Source organism: Strigops habroptila, chromosome 4, assembly GCF_004027225.2.
Source record: "Strigops habroptila isolate Jane chromosome 4, bStrHab1.2.pri, whole genome shotgun sequence".
NCBI classification, from domain to species: domain Eukaryota; kingdom Metazoa; phylum Chordata; class Aves; order Psittaciformes; family Psittacidae; genus Strigops; species Strigops habroptila.
In genome coordinates, this window is record NC_046358.1 from 27089566 (window position 1) to 27101989 (window position 12424).

The window sequence follows — 12424 nt, forward strand, 5'->3', positions numbered from 1 at the left end:
CTCGAGGGGACTTAAACTGAGGTTGATCACACAGGCCAGGAGGTACCTGTAGCCTCTGCATTGCCCTTAGCACAGGATCCCCTCAAATCCAATGTACACACCCACTGACTTCAGTTAACCCCAGTATGCACATAGCATTTGTTTGCCTAAATTCTGCAGGATCAACCCTCTCTTTCTTTTAGCAAGTTACCATCTACTTCCATTTTTGATTAAGAGAACAGCCACAGGGAACAGATGGCTGGAAGACGAGGGTGAGGTCAGAGGCTGGGATGTGGCTGTTGAAGTTCCCAGACCTCTACAGCTGAAAGCTCTTACCCTGATAATAGGTTGCTTGCTGTTTTCCATTGAACTCATAGGTAGTGGACCTCAATAGAAGTAAAAAACCCTAAAGCTTTGTTATTTCCACACTCTGCAGTTTTTTGTCAGGTAAATAACATCAAATTCTTCCCCTCAGCATACCAGTGATAACACTAATTTACAGCTGCCCAGCTTAGGATTGTTTACGTTTCAGGTTTGTACCTAAACAGGACTTGCAGTATGGCTTGTTCCCACCCATGCCACCCCAAGATCATGAAGCTATTCATGCAGGAGGATGGGAGGTAGATGTATATTAAATGATTTGGAAAAGTCATATTCTGAATGGGATGGCTTGCTTGACATGACTCCAGAGCTAACAAAGGGTGAAAAATTAACCCTTTTATTTTCAAGTGCCATGTCCATTTCAGGGTTATCATAACTGTAATTGTGGAACATCAAAATATTTCTTTCCTCCTCTAAATATTAGACATGGGAAACTTCCTTCCACCTCAGTGGCACTTTTGATGACTCCTTTCCAGGCAGCTGCTACTGCTGATATTGGAAAATGAGACCTGTGTTATTTTCTAACCATGAGGTGAATGTCTCTGAACATGAAATAGGCCCTTGAGTGATCAATATACTTCTTTCGTCACGAAAAGGTTAGAAGGAACAATAAAAATAATTTTACCTAGGTGAGAAATACTAAAACCTACCATTCCAAGAAAGGCTTGATCCTGCCCTCACTGCTGTATTAATTCAGGTAATATTTTATTCCCCAAGTAGTTTCATTACTTTCACTGGGCCTTCCTGGAATCTCCTGGATTCATGGAATAGATTTGCTCTGTGTCCAAGGACCAATTTGTACAGGGAGATCCTGATCCATGGCCATTATTAAAACTGTAAGAGAAAATCACCACTGTTTACTTAGATAAATCAAGTAACTTTCAAATTCTATGCTGCTCATTTTTTTTTTGAGAGAAATAATGCAGTCACTTTCTTATGTCAAATAACTTACACAGGTCAAATAAGTATATTTTTATTGTAATAAAAAATTCAACTTCTTTTGTCTTAGACAAAACATATTTTGGTAGGCATACCACTTTGTGCTATTGTATTCTGCTGTATAAAAAGCTGAATAAACTTTTTTACCCTTGTTGTTGAAGTTCTCCAGTTTAAAATGTAATTTGGAGAGTGCTAGTTTGCTGAAGAGTTAATGAGGGACTTTTTATCCTGGAGAAATAATTCGTAAGGAAGGAATGTGGTATTTAAAATGAATGTTTCTCTTTGGCAAGTGGTGAAGAATGATGGTTATTTAAATGAGAACAAATACTGGGAGGATTTGAGTGGTACCAAAAGATATACTGAAGGAGATGCATTTTAATGTACTTTCAAATACATTTCTTCTGAATGCTTTCAGTCAGTGGTATATATTGAATGTTTGCACTTTGTTGCTGAAAGCTAATTTTTGTGAGAAAGAAATATATTCTTCTGTATAGTTGGTACACTAGAAACGAAAATGTTTTTAGAAACTGTTACGCCATAATAAGAATAGTATTTACTAGTGAATAGTTCCAATTTATTTTATAGAATCTCCAATTTTGAAATAAATGGACAGGCTTCCTGTATACAATCTGTTATCTGTGCTTTTGTCCTTTTCTTCCCAAGAAAATATCTTCAAACAGTTCAGGAGAGATCACCATTTAGTTCTTATTTAAAAAATAAAAAATATTATTAATAATATAATAATAAATTGTTGTTGTATTATGGTTTTGGGGTTTTTTTAATTCATTTTCATGCCCAGAAATATTTCTCACTTTTTAGCTGAGAAGGTCTCAGTACATAAACACAGCAAATTCATAAAGTGCATTGTTTCCCCACCTACCCAAAAAGTGACTTTTAATTTTGGGAAGAATCTAAACTTTTATTCCAGACAACAAACAGAATTAATTTTAAATTTTTATAAAGGTGAAGATTTATTAATTTACTGATGCCTAGAAATTGGCATTATAAAGGCAAGCCATGGGAAAGCTTACAAAACCAGTTATGCTTAATTATTGACTGTTCTTACAATGCAGTTTATCTGGCCTGTTTCTACATAAATGTTTAGACTTGTGGATTAGTAAATTACTAGTGCAGTACTGATTCATATTTACTATGTCCTTCCCCCTACACCTTAATTCCCTTGCAGTGTATGAGAAAATGAAGTACAACAGAGATGCAATGCAGTTCAGAGTGAGCCCCATGATGATGAAAAATAGATCTAAACTGGATAAACACAGAGAAAGAAGATAGTATGTGGGGAATGGACGAGGAGTGCTTCTTCTCTAAAAGTTTGGTGGGCATCACGCTTTAGGAATTGTAAATGTTCTGTTCCTTCTACAAAATCAAACCACCTCACATGCTTTGAACGTATTTCTCACAACCCCTGGAGTAGCTGGTGCCTGCCTGTTGGACCATCCTCTCCCACACCTAATCCTTGTAGGTGTTAAGAGAATATTTATAACGCTGTTAAGAATTCGGGATATTTGGGTCCAGTCCTGTTAGCAATGCTGACTTACGGAGTTACAGAATCATGGAAGGCTTTGAGTTGGAAGGACCACAAAAAGTCATCTTGTCCACCCCCCCGCAATAAGCAGGGATACCTTCCATTACATCAGGTTGCTCAGAGGCGCGTCCAACCTGACCTTCAATGCTTCCATAGGCGGGGCATCTACCACTTCTTCATTACTGTATTTTTAAAGTTTCTAGATACAGTTTTAGACCAGTTACTTTTACTGGTGTCATGAGTGACACTTAAGTGGAGAATAAAAAGGTTGTGATTTTTTAATTTATTTTTTTTATTTTGGTTAATTTTTTGCAGCTGATGCTGTGATTAGGAATTTGCAGGTGGACTGTGGGGAGTGAAGTTAAATATGCAAGATGGTTCAGCTCAGAACATGGGCGTAAAGTAAGCTTTTACAAGCGTATGGAATCCAAACTTTAGTTCAAATTCAAACACAGTAAGATAGTAATTGTTGGACTTGATTTCTTTTAACGGCACTGGGATAAAAGTCATTCTGATAGAAACTGCAAAAACAATCTCTCTTGCTGCGTAAACACAATTTTTGTAGCTTAGAGAAGATGCAGATGCAGCATAGGAAACATACCCATCTGGATCGTGGCAGCAGTAAGATAAGCATGGTGTTCATTTCAGATAAGGAACCATATGCCGGTGTGTGTACCCAGTCTGCACACTTTGGTTGTGCAGGAGCCCAGACCTTCCAAGGATCACCCATGGACATTGCACACATATTCTGGTTGGCAGTGTGTACTGAAACCTTTATTCTCACTTCAGGGCTTATTTTACATGATCAGTAAACAAAAGCCAGCAGGAACAGGAGTTCCTTCGAATCGCTGGGCAGATATAATGAAGCCTTAGACTTGAGTGGTGATTTCTATTAAGATCCAATATACAGCAATACTCTTAAGCTGCTGTTTCTATTGGTGTTACAATGATTATTTCCAGAAGTTAATTACAATACATTTATGAAATGCCTTCTAGTGCCTAACTCCACTCCTTGGTTAGAAGGCACCACTGGCAGTTCTCTGTCCTTGCCAAACCATACGCCTTACCTTGGAGTACCATGTAACATAGGATCAAAGCAGAATTTATAGCTCCATCTGCTGTAAATACTTTGAATTGGTTATTTTCGCATTACTTTTTTATGGATGATCTGTACCCTGGGGAACTGATTTATCACTTTGCTGATATGTATTTTCTGCATGTTAGCAAGAATCAGCATAAATAAAACAGCTAAGTACATCTAGACATTGCAAAGTGGTATTTCTTAGTTCTCAGGCAAAAAGGAGCATTAAAAAAGTGTGTATTTCAAGGACATTGGGAACTCTCGTTAATTATTGTATGATAGATCTTTTGCACTGTGTCATTGCAGCTGCTTGTGAAATGCAGAAGTTACATGACTTGCTTAAGTCAGTGATGGATGGAAAGACATTCACAGTTATGCTTCTGCAAAGCAATGGCTTTCCACAGTCAGGCACAGCAACACTTTTTTTAGGCATTTGTCACCAATGCCGTGTCTCTGCATAGGAAGAGAATGAGTTGATATCCCATTTTTTATACTGATTTTAAAAGGTACACCAGCAGTTTAAAGAAGTCAACACCATCCCCTACCCATCCCCACCCCCCAACGCTAAAGCAATTAAAAATATTTTAGTTTCTCTTGCACCAGGGAAAACACCCTTACTTGGAGTTATGAAGTCTGGGTCACTGAAGTGTGAAAGCCAAAACCCCTTTAAAATAGGTGGGGGTAAAAAACGTTTGTGCAACCTAACACCTGTTTAAAATCTAAGCTCCAGTTTTAGGAATGCAATCTTTTCAAAATAGGCTTTTTCTTTCCTTCTTCCAACTTCCTCCTCTAAAATCATACTGGCACCTTTTTCTCATAATACATTGCAGGTGTTATTATTAGCACTGTGGTTTCAAATGTTTGCAACTGCTCTTTTCTGCAGCAATTCACAGCTATGAACTGAAAATCTGGTAGCCAGACGAGGGGCTGTCTGAGAGAAGTCTCAAGTTAAATTTTCTCAAGTGGAGTGCAGAATAGACACATCCTTTCTTGGCCAGACACGTGAACGCAACACTCCAGCCCCTATCTTCTTGGTAACTGCCAGCTCGTTTCCAAATGCATTACTGAAATAGTGTGTGATGCAATGACAAAGTGGCATCATGGCTGGTACCAAAAGGAGAGAACAATAGAGGTCACCATCGTCCCACGGGAAGGAATCTCTTCAGCGTCCATTTTAGAACCTGATGAGATGTGTAGAGCCAAAAGGCACACAGCCCGGTCTCCACTGGCATGATTACACAGTTCTGTAGCATGAAAAAAGACAACTACTTGTAACACAGTGATTTATTTTCCTTTAGTTGCAATTTCCTCTTTTCTAACCCAAAGGGATATTTTTTTTTTTTTTTTTTATCCAACAGGAAAAAAACTCCAAAAACCAGAACACACACACACATAACACACCCACCTATTCCTGATAGGATTTTTTTTTTTTTTAAGGGGAGATAAATGTCTCTGCTTTCTTGTTGCCTTTACACAGTTATCCCATAGAGTAAAACATCAGTATTTCCAGTACTAAAAATATGGGGAAAGCTGTAATTTGTTACATTATTACTTATTCTGTTCTGGATTTTAATTAGTTGGGCTATTCTATTCTTTTCATCCAACAGCCTGTTTGCTTTGGTTTGTGGTTTTTACCAAACACTGAATGCCAAGCAGTGTGAAATATGTGCATTTTTTTGAGTTGTGTATCACATTGATGACTTCATCTTACTTTAAAAATCTTTGTAAGAAATTTGTGAAATCAACATGTCAATTTTTTTATTTGGGCTTAAACTCTGAGGCTTAGCTGTCATTATACAAGTATAGGACATAAACTACCCCTTTCTTATAATGGAGAGAGGATAGTGGTGATAGAATAATAAGGAACAGCACAAATTTTATCCTAACCGTGCTTTTAAATCAAAAACTCCTGTCAGCAGGCAGGCTCAAGGAGGAAGTAGCTGTGGAGAAAGATACCCTTTTTTTATATATGAAAATAACTTGCAGAATTCTCCTGGCATTTGTGTGTTTTGTTTTCTGTGTTTTAGGTATTCTGCTTGCCTTCTCTTTGAACCTACTTGAATTGGATAAAATTCATTATTTAATCATGGCCTGCAGAGGATTAGGGAGGGTTTCTCTCTGCTCTATTTTATGTTAGAAAAATCAAGAATGCCAATTTCCTTCAGTACTTCCGCAAAAATTGGAAAAATGGACCCAGATGTTCTGACAGCTCCCACTGGATAAGACTGAACAGCTGCTCCTCTTCCAAAGCTTTTGTCACAGGATATAATTATTCTTCCATGCATAAAAACCAGAAGGATACCCCTTCAATGCTATAAAAATACCTAATGCTGTAATATTTAACAACATGAACGTTACAGAAGACATGCTCTAAATAGCAACAGAAGTTTGAGCCAAGAAAACACTTAATTTGATAATACCCTAGGCCTCCATATCACCTTTAATAATTTTACTAAGGTTGGTTTAAACGAACCCCGGAGTGCTCTGCTTAGCTTTATCTCATACTGATTTTGTAGGCACAGTTATATGAAGGAAGACACTAAGTCCCTGACAGAGAGCAGAGGAATGAGGGAGGCTGGACCTATGGTGGCAGATCTTCTGTTGCATACACACTGTCTTCAGCACAGCTTAAAAGGGGAGTGCCTGGCCAGAAGTGGCCTTGCATTGCATTTATGGTCATAGTCTTCCTCCTTATTGGGCAACAAGGATGATCACCGGTCCTTGTCCAAGTTTATGTGACCCCTCCATAGCAAGTAACAGGATAATATGAAGAGCCAAACACTGACACTGACATATACTGACATTGCAAAAGGTGAGTGTAATGCATTGAAGAACAGGGTGATTTCAATCAGATGCAGTTTTTTCGTGGTCGCTTCCAAATGCAGCCCTTCAGGATGAAGCAGCAATTTTGTGCTCCACCACTACTGTAACTGACAGGTAGATATTCAGGTGAATGATTCCTCTCTGGTTCCATAAAACTGCCATTTATTTGGGGATGTGATTATTGCTTTCAGCTCTCTGATGATCCATCAGGACTTACACTAGGCCAAGGGACTCTCACACAGTAATAGAATCATAGAATGGTTTGAGCTGGAAGGGACCTTAAAGATCACCCAGTTCCAACCCTCCTGCTATGGGCAGGGACACCTCCCACCAGATCAGGCTGCTCAAAGCCGCGTCCAACCTGGCCTTAAACACCTCCAAGGAGGGAACATCCACAACTTCTCTGGGGAACCTGTTGCAGTGCCTCATCACCCTCATAGTAAAGAATTTCTTCCTAATGTCTAATCTAAATCTTCCTTCCATCAGCTTAAAGCCATTCCCCTTGTCCTATCACTACATGCCCTTATAAAAAAATCCCTCTCCAGATTTCTTATAGGTCCCCTTTAGGTACTGGAAGGCTGTTCTAAGATGTCCCCGGAGCCTCCTCTTCTCCGGGCTGAACAAGCCCGGCTCTCTCAGCCTATGTTCATAGAAGAGGTGCTCCAGCCCTCCGATCATCTTTGTGGACTCCTCTGGACTTGTTCCAACAGGTCCATGTCTTTCTTATGCCGGGGGCCCCAGAGCTGGATGCAGCATTGAAGGTGGGGTCTCATGAGAGCAGAGTAGAGGGGCAGGATCACTTCCTTTGACCTGCTGCTCACACTTCTTTTGATGCAGCCCAGCATACGGTTGGCTTTCTGGGCTGCAAGCGCACACTGAAGCCGGCTCATGTTCAGTTTCTCATCGACCAACACCCCCAAGTCCTTTTCTGCAGGGCTGCTCTGAATCTCTTCTCCACCCAACCTGTAGCTGTGCCTGGGATTGTCCTGACCCAGGTGTAGGACCTTGCACTTGGCCTTGTTGAACTTCATAAGGTTGGCATCGGCCCACCTCACAAGCGTGTCAAGGTCCCTCTGGATGGCATCCCTTTCCTCCAGTGTATCAATTGCACAACACAGCTTGGTGTCGTCGGCAAACTTGTTGAGGGCGCACTCAATCCCACTGTCCATGTTGCTGACAAAGGGCCAGTCCCAATACCGACCCCTAAGGGACACTGCTTATCACTGGTCTCACTTGGGTATCAAATCATTGTCCACAATTCTCTGAATGTGACCATCAAGCCAATTCCTTATCCACCGAGTGGCCTACCCATCAAATCCATTCCTCCCCAGTTTAGAGACAAGGACGTTGTGCGGGACACTGACAAATGCCCTGCACAAGTGCAGGTAGATGACTCAACTTTCATATGTGATTTCAAACTCCGCATTTGAATTTTCAAGAATTACCCATTTCATTGCTTGCCCACAGCATCTCTCTGGTCCAGGCTGTGGCTATGGATCTATGCCATGCAGTAAGCAAGCCTGCAGGTTTTGTTATTAGCTACATCTCTGTGAGAAGGGTTTCGTCTTCTCACCAGTCACAAAGAGAATGATGTTGGTAGGTGATGCCATGGGAGGTGGGAATGATGGAATTAGAATTAACTGAGTTTGGAATTAAAAAAACCCTGTAAGGTACTTCCACATGTGCTAGTTCTTATAAACTGATTCACTCCAGCCCTATGTCCTACCTTAGTGACGAGTTCTTCACACTTACAACTGAACCTTCTTCTACATCAGGCATAGTATGGCAGTCTTGTAAGACCCTTCTCATTGTCTTGCATTGCTCCAGTTTTCTAAAGACATGGCTTCTAGACTTTTACGCCAGTTATAATGAAAATAAAAGCTGGAAAATGGCAGCATTAGAGGCATAAGAGAATTACGTTGCCTTGTTTTGGCACCACATATTTCCCTTCAGTTCATCTGTGGCTGAAGGGTTTGATAGCAGAGAAGAGTTACCCTACGTCAGCTGTTTAATCTGGGCACTTAAAAAAAAAGACCAAAACAAACCCCCCAGTAGTAGAAGCTAGGAACGTCACTTAAACAAGAGTGTTGACAAGAAACTGGAGTGAGACCAGTGCTCCAGCTAGTCAACAACCTGCCCTAAGCAATGGCAAAAGCAGATGCTGCTTAGGGAGCACACATAAACTCAACCACCTCCAGCGGTCCTTTTTTCATAGAATCACAGAACGGTTAGTGTTGGAAAGGACCTTAAGATCATCTAGTTCCAACCCCTAGGCCATGGGCAGGGACACCTTGTACTAAACCATGTCACCCAAGGCTCTGTCCAACCTGGCCTTGAACACTGCCAGGGATGGAGCATTCACAACTTCCTTGGGCAACCTGTTCCAGTGTCTCACCACCCTCACAGTAAAGAACTTCTTCCTTATATCTAACCTGAACTTCCCCTGTTTAAGCTTAAACCCATTACCACTTGTTCTATCACTACAGTCCCTGATGAAATGTCCCTCTCCAGTATCCTTGTAGGCCCCCTTCAGATACTGGAAGGCTGCTATGAAGTCTGCACAAAGCCTTCTCTTCCACCTTATGGGCTTACCGCCAGCAAGGGCTCAGGGTGCCAGCTCCCTGGTGGAAAAGAAGCACTTTGCCTTTGGCAGGAAGGGCATTCTTGATGGAAATGACCGCCTGCAAGTATGGAAAGGTGGGATCTTGTTACACAGTGATGAGAGAGCAGGGTTCTGCCCAGATGCTGCCAAAAGGATCGCCTTTCTCCTAGGGCTTGCCTGAAGCCTCACGGTAGGGCAGCCCCATTCGCTCTTACCTCCGTGGGAAGAGCGCTGCCCTGGAGGCTGCCTCGGCAACTCCACACCCCGCCTCACCCGCCGGCCTATCCGCCCCCCAAGATGGCGGGTGCCGCCGCCGCAGCCGCCTCAGCTCTGCCGCCCGCCGCTCCCGCGCGCGCGAGACCCGCCCCAGCGCGTGCGCGGGGGCAGCGCCGGGGCCCGAGAGCCTGGCAGTCCTCCGGCGGGGGGAAGGGAGCGCGCACGCACGTGAGCCTCTGGACCACCCGGCGGATCCCCGGCCTTGGCTGTATCCCGCTATGTCATTGGCTGCTTTATGAACCTTTCACCTTTTACCCGGCTTTTGCCACCAATCGTCTGGTTCCTTTCATAGCGTGGGGATGTGGAGTGTGTGAGCTGCGCAGGGTGGAATTCTCGGAACGGGCTTGCGTTGCGGGCGCTGGGCGGCCTCCGTTGGTATGAGTGGGAGGGGTGGGGGAGGTGCTCCGTTTGCGTAGGGCCGGCAGCGCAGGGGGAAGGGAGGGGGAGGAGGCTGTCCCGGGCCCAGGTGAATGGAGGAACCTGACAGTTGGGGGGAGTGAGGCGGTGGCGGCGGTGAAATGGCGGCGGCGGCGGCGGCAGCAGCAGCAGCACAATGAGACGCGGCCTGTAGTGCGGGGAAGCGCCGGGCTGGGTCCCGTCCGAGCAGGTAGGAGATGGCGGCCCGGGCGCGCCTGCCTCTCGCCCTGGGAGCTGCATGGCTGCTACGCGCGGGTGTCGGAGCTCCCGCAGCCACGGCGCTGCTGCCGAGCGGGCTGGGATGGCGGCGGTAGCTCCCTCCTCGCCCGCCCGCCGTCTGAACCCGGTTAGATCTGCCCTGCCTCCGTCCTTGTCCCCGCGGGTCCCGGGGCCGCCAGCACCGGCCTCCGGGCTCGGCCTTGGCAACTTCCCGCTGGTCCCCGCGCCGGCAGGGCCCGGGCCCCGCGTGTGAGGCGGCGGCGGGGGCTGCGCTCCGGCCCCTCTCGGCTTTGTCTCCTCTGGCTCTGCGCCCCCGGGCAACCGCGCCGGAGCCACACCGAGGCGAGCGCTCGGGAGGCCGGCACCGGGCCTCCCGGGGCCGGGGGGCTCTGGAGCCCTTCTGCCGTGTCGTGGTAGGCTGGGGAAAGCCGTGCAGGGTAGCAAAAGAGTTTCCACTCTGCAGTGCTCACGTTAAAAGCGGTGTAGGAAACTCTAAGCTCTTCTCTTTGCCTCCTTTCCGTCCTCTTCCAGTTTAAATGAAGGCAGTGCATGGGGTGAAAAACATATAGTGGCGGCGTGATTAAGTCAGATCTTTTGCTGTGTGGCCTTACCTTGAAAAACATAAGGTTACAAAGATTAGGATTTTTGCACTGGAGTTTGTTGCTGTGTTAGGTAATCAAAAAGCCACAAATGAATACAAAATGGATTGTGGTACATCTGGAAAAGAAAAAAAAAAGGATAGTTTTTGTGTATTATCATTAACCAGATATTACTGTTTAAAAAAAGTGAGACTCTTAGTTAACTTTTTCAGTTAACTTTGATAAAAGTCTGGAGGATGATTGGCAGTTCAGATGAACAGTTTTGAGTCTTTTTGGTGAAGAACTTCAACTTATGTGATGGGCTCAAGGGGTGAAAGTGTGTAGGTTGGGAGATGATAACATCATTTAGAGAAATAAAACAAAATGAAAATTCTGAACAATTAGTTTTGCAGACACTCAGTTTACACTGTTTTTACACTTTTTAATAAGGCATTTTGGATGCTCTGTTGAAGTGCAACTGCATGTGTATGTTCAGTAGGTTGGGTGGTGTGTGTTCTAATAGGTTGATATAGATACAAATGGAAACTGACTTCTATTATGCCATAATTACTCAGCTAAATTCTTTCCTTAAGAGGGTCTTTCCCATTGTCTGTGTCTACAAGGTATGCCGTGGTTAAATAAGCTTTGAAGATGTTACTAGAAGTTTTCAGCTAGAAGATGCTTTTACATGTATAATCATTGGATTGTTACTTTGTTATTTATTAATCCATGGGATTAACAAAATACATATTTATTCAGAAGTGCTGAACTCTGAATTAGCTACTGCAGTTCATGAAAGAACCTTGGTGATACAGTTCCGTGAAAGCGGCAGCTCGGTACTCGGCAGTCAAAAATTGGATAATCAGAGGTGATTGTGCGAGAAGAAAGTGGCATCAGTATGCCACAGTATGAATCCTTTCTGGGGCCGTGTGTTTAATACTAAATGCAGTTTGGATATTTTCCCTTTACCTCTCTTCTACCTCAAAAAAAGTTGTATTAGGCTAAAAGAAAAATAGACAAAAAATTGGCTAGTGCTTTTCACCCAGAGAAAGAGGTACCAGTGGAGGGATAACAGACAGATTCAAAACAAATGAGATGCTCCTTTACACCATGTGTAACTAAAACACCTGGTGCTGCAGCATGTTGGGAGTGCCAGAAGTTTATAAGGAAGTTGAAACAATTAATTTGTAGGAAAAATCATGAGAGCCTATCAAACACAGGAGGATCTTCTCAGACTCAGCAAACATCATGGGGACTGGTCAGTGGAAGGTATTCCTGCTTGCTCCTTCATATTATACTCCTTCATACATGTGCCCCATTGGTTGCTGTCAGAGGGAAGCCAACAAGCTAGAAAATTATTTTGTCTGAGATAACATAACACTAATATTTTTATAGAAGTTACACTGTTGTGTTTTGGGTTTTTTGTTTGGTTTTTTTTTTTCTTTTGTTTGGTGTTTTGTGTTGGGTTTTTTTTGGTGGTTTTTTTTTTTTGAGAAATACTTTGATCTTCTGTAGCCTACAAGAAGAGGAAAAGCAGAACCTGCAGTTCAGAAATCTGTTGTCATGGTTTTTGTGTACTCCATAGA

At 43.4% G+C, this 12424-nt stretch overlaps 1 protein-coding gene across 3 annotated transcripts in view; it reads left to right on the forward strand.

Moving 5' to 3' along the window:
• Window positions 1-9922: 9922 nt before the first annotated feature.
• DICER1 (dicer 1, ribonuclease III) overlaps window positions 9923-12424 on the forward strand; it is a 72911-nt gene continuing 70409 nt past the window's right edge. For 2 of the 3 annotated variants that reach the window (XM_030481497.2, XM_030481502.2), the window contains exon 1: window positions 10031-10231. The gene's annotated coding sequence lies outside the window, so the exon portion shown is untranslated. Of the gene's footprint in view, window positions 10000-10030; window positions 10232-12424 lie in introns of those variants that run through there. The other variant, XM_030481500.2, reaches the window with a different exon arrangement.